The following is a 5,000-nucleotide window of genomic DNA, read 5'->3' as shown; positions in this document are numbered from 1 at the left end:
ACCCTAGATTACCACAGTAGTTTACACTCCACCCTAGATTACCACAGTAGTTTACACTCCACCCTAGATTACCACAGTAATTTACACTCCACCCTAAATTACCACAGTAGTTTACACTCCACCCTAGATTACCATAATAGTGCACACTCCACCCTAGATTACCACAGCAGTGCACACTCCACCCTAGATTACCACAGTAGTTTACACTCCACCCTAGATTACCATAATAGTGCACACTCCACCCTAGATTACCACAGTAGTTTACACTCCACCCTAGATTACCACAGTAGTTTACACTCCACCCTAGATTACCACAGTAATTTACACTCCACCCTAGATTACCACAGTAGTTTACACTCCACCCTAGATTACCATAATAGTGCACACTCCACCCTAGATTACCACAGCAGTGCACACTCCACCCTAGATTACCACAGTAGTTTACACTCCACCCTAGATTACCATAATAGTGCACACTCCACCCTAGATTACCACAGTAGTTTACACTCCACCCTAGATTACCACAGTAGTTTACACTCCACCCTAGATTACCATAATAGTGCACACTCCACCCTAGATTACCACAGTAGTGCACATTCCACCTTAAATTACCATACTGCATTTATTTAAACTTTTATTCAGCAACGAAAGTCTGAGAATAAATTCAATAATATCTAGAACCTTGAAGGGTTCTTCGGCTGTCCCCATAGAACAACCCTTTGAAGAACCCTTTTTGGTGGAGCGTACACTCTGTAGAAAGGGTTCTACCTGGAACCCAAAAGGTTTCTACCTGGAATCAAAAGGGTTCTACTATGGGGACAGCCGAATAACCCTTTTTTCTAAGAGTGTACTGTACACTCCACCATATCTTACACACTCCACTACAGTCTACAGTCTATGGTTTATTTGGCTGCGTTTACAAAGGCAGCCCAATTCTAATCATTTAACCAATTATTGGCAAAAGAGCTGACCTGATTGGTCAAAACACCAATTAGTGAATTAAAAGATCAGAGTTGTGCCTTTAACTAGGAATACAAGTACAGTTGAAGTCGGAAGTTTACATACACCTTAGCCAAATACATTTAAACTCAGTTTTTCACAATTCCTGACATTTAATCCTAGTAAAAATTCCCTGTTTTAGGTCAGTTAGGATCACCACTTTATTTTAAGAATGTGAAATGTCAGAATAATAGTAGAGAGAATGATTTATTTCAGCTTTTATTTCTTTCATCACATTCCCAGTGGGTCAGAAGTTTACATACACTCAATTAGTATTTGGTAGCATTGCCTTTAAATTGTTTAACTTGGGTCAAACGTTTCAGGTAGCCTTCGACAAGCTACCCACAATAAGTTGGGTGAATTTTGGCCCATTCCTCCTGACAGAGCTGGTGTTACTCAGTCAGGTTTGTAGGCCTCCTTGCTCGGAAACACTTTTTCAGTTCTACCCACAGATTTTCTATAGGATTGAGGTCAGGGCTTAGTGATGGCCACTCCAATACCTTGACTTTGCTGTCCTTAAGCCATTTTGCCACAACATTGGAAGTATGCTTGGGGTCATTGTCCATTTGGAAGACCCATTTGCGACCAAGCTTTAACTTCCTGACTGATGTCTTGAGATGTTGCTTCAATATATCCACATAATTTTCCTTCCTCATGATGCCATCTATTTTGTGAAGTGCACCAGTCCCTCCTGCAGCAAAGCACCCCCACAGCATGATGCTGCCACCCCCGTGCTTCACGGCTGGGATGGTGTTCGATGGCTTGCAAGCAACCCCCTTTTTCCTCCAAACATAACAATGGTCATTATGGCCAAACAGTTCTATTTTTGTTTCATCAGACCAGAGGACATTTCTCCAAAAAGTATGATCTTTGTCCCCATGTGCAGTTGCAAACTGTAGTCTGGCTTTTTTATGGCAGTTTTGGAGCAGTGGCTTCTTCCTTGCTGAGCGGCATTTCAGGTTATGTTGATATAGGACTTGTTTTACTGTGGATATAGATACTTTGTACCTGTTTCCTCCAGCATCTTCACAAGGTCCTTTGCTGTTGTTCTGGGATTGATTTGCACTTTTCGCACCAAAGTACATTCATCTCTAGGAGACAGAACGCGTCTCCTTCCTGAGCGGTATGACGGCTGTGTGGTCCCATGGTGTTTATACTTGCGTACTATTGTTTGTACAGATGAACGTGGTACCTTCAGGCGTTTGGAAATTGCTCCCAAGGATGAACCAGACTTGTGGAGGTCTACAATTGTTTTTCTGAGGTCTTGGCTGATTTCTTTTGATTTTCCCATGATGTCAAGCAAAGAGGCACTGAGTTTGAAGGTAGGCCTTGAAATACATCCACAGGTACACCTCCAATTGACTCAAATGATGTCAAATAGCCTATCAGAAGCTTCTAAAGCATGACATCATTTTCTGGAATTTTCCAAGCTGTTTAAAAGCACAGTCAACTTAGTGTATGTAAACTTCTGACCCACTGGAATTGTGATACAGTGAATTATAAGTGAAACAATTGTTGGAAAAATTACTTGTGTCATGCACAAAGTAGATGTCCTAACCGACTTGCCAAAACTATAGTTTGTTAACAAGAAATTTGTGGAGTGGTTGAAAAGCTAGTTTTTTTACTCCAACCTAAGTGTATGTAAACTTCCGACTTCAACTGTATGTGTTCTCATTGCTATTTCTAAAAGGAGCCCCTAAGGCCCTGACCTTTACATAACACCTGACCTACAGGGTTAATCAAATAAAACGTTATTCAAGAGGAAAATACTTATTCATAGAACGAGGGAATATTTTTCTCTCTTTCATTTGGGAGTAAAGAGAAGCAATAATATTTCTAGTAGGAGGAGGTAATGATGAGATGGAGGATGGACTAGATTTATTTCCCCCATGTTCCTCCCTCCTCCTCCCTCCATCCGTCTGTAAGTATTAAAAGCCCATCTATTTTCCAGGCCTGTTGTCTGATGCATCACTGGGATATATCTGCTCCTGGTCATTTGCTTGGAGTGCTGGGTTATTGATTGTCCTGGGGGCGTTCTCTCCTAGCGTTCGCCTCACATGAATATCCCTATCTTCCTTAATCACCCCCCCTCCTCCTCTCCTCTCTGGGAGCCTGTGATATATTACCATCCCCCTCCACACACACATACAAACTCATACCATTCCCCCAGTGGAGATAGTGTGTGGTCAGACACCAGTGAAACAGCTGATGTTAAGCCAGCCAGCTTTATGAAGTCTCTATGTCAGAGACCACAGCAGGGGTAATGTGACTGTAGGGGCCAGTGTCCTGAAATGACTTCTCCATATCAGATCCATATCCTACTCTCTAACATCACTAACTGGCCACACGCAGACACACACATATGCACCCGTACCCGCACACAAAAACAAACCCACACACACTCCTTTGTGCCCAAACTCTGAACATGGGGCTGGTTACCCTTACAGTGAAAACGTGTTTTTAGAAAACTTCACGTGTATTTTCATGCTATCACATGTTGCTTTACATGTTGTCACATGTTTTCACATTAACTTCACATAAGATCACATGAAAACGTGTTTTTGTGGTTTTCATGTGGTTTTTCCGTAAGGGTATCTGCGAGGCACAAGATGAAGCATGGGCCTCCTGAGCCCTTTTCCCTCTGACTGAGGAGAGAATTTCCTATAAAATACCATATAAATACCAACAGAAGCAGTACCGTAAAAATAAAGTGCTACCGAACCCACAGTACCTAGCTACCTCCCAGCACAGTTTATAGTAAGGACAGGGCACCTGCTGGGGTTAGCTAGCAGCTACAGGAGTGGAGTAAGCTATGGTACTCAACCTCATCACAGCAACACATGGAGGAGGGGAATGGTTCCTGTGCTCTCTGCTCAGTGGGGGAGACATACAGAACGAAAGAGAACACTATATGCATTATACACTATCTCTATGGGGAAGCCAGACCAGGAGTACAGGACAATAGAGACGGCACCTTCTCTGTGAGTCTATGGGGGACAAAGAGGAGAGAAAAAAAACAAAAGAGGAGAGCAATGGCTTCTTTCCCTCAGGGCTAATGGAGCATGAAGTGGACGGGCGCCCTAACTGCTGATGCAATCAAAAAGCGCCAATAACCTGTGAAATGCAAACTGTTCCCGTCGTTGACAACGGAATGGAGCAACATGATCGCTACGACACACACACACGAACATACAAACACACACACACTAAACGGCTAAACATACTCGGTTCTTTAGTGGGTTGGGTAAATGATGCATGCCACTCACATCGAGTCGTTGATTTCAAGGACAGTGGTTTTACAATTTTTGGACAAGAGAGTACTTGTTACCTTCACAGCATGATTCACTAGTGGTTATCATGTTATTGTTAACTTTTCCATGTGCAACACCTCTCATGTCCTTGTGTCAAACTTTAATACTTTGCTAATTTAATAAAAAAGGAGATAGTGTACTATGTGCGGAGGTGTCTTTTGAATCAGGCCGTCAAGGATACCCTTCTCAATAGGATGGAACTGCAATATGTATATTGCAAATTACAATTTAAATGTCACCTTTCAAAATGAATGACTCATTGTAATTGTAATGGTTTCAAGGGTAACTCTTGTCGATGATGTGTTTCAAAAGGTCTTAAAGTGTGTGGGAAGTACGCGCATCGTGTTTGAGAATTTAACCACCAAAGAAATCACTTTATCATTCACCTGCACTAGCTCCTCTCATCCATACATCTTTCTCCTGGGAGAGAGTCCTATCATACTTTCCCACCAGCCAGTTCAGACACAGACAGGCACAGACACTATAGGATCAAACCTCTTGAAAGGTACAGTGTGTGGATGCTGAGGGATTTCTGTCAGAAATCAAGGTAAGATGGAGAAATCAAACAAGTACTACTTTAATTTCAACAGACTTGGGAAAAGTTCTGCTGTTGCTGGAGTGCCAATCATCTGATACAGCATATTGGATATAACCCTGCTGAGCCTAGCAACAACACACCCGCATACACAC

The 5,000-nt window shown here is 42.4% G+C and overlaps 1 protein-coding gene across 3 annotated transcripts in view; it reads right to left on the bottom strand.

Annotated features, from left to right (window-relative positions):
- Window positions 1-5,000, bottom strand: part of LOC121586560 (retinoic acid receptor beta-like) — a 139,392-nt gene that overhangs the window by 45,944 nt on the left and 88,448 nt on the right. The window lies entirely within an intron of this gene.

This window comes from Coregonus clupeaformis, chromosome 17 (assembly GCF_020615455.1).
Source record: "Coregonus clupeaformis isolate EN_2021a chromosome 17, ASM2061545v1, whole genome shotgun sequence".
NCBI lineage: Eukaryota > Metazoa > Chordata > Actinopteri > Salmoniformes > Salmonidae > Coregonus > Coregonus clupeaformis.
Note: the sequence above shows the minus strand (reverse complement) of the source record. Positions and strands in the feature narration are given on the sequence as shown.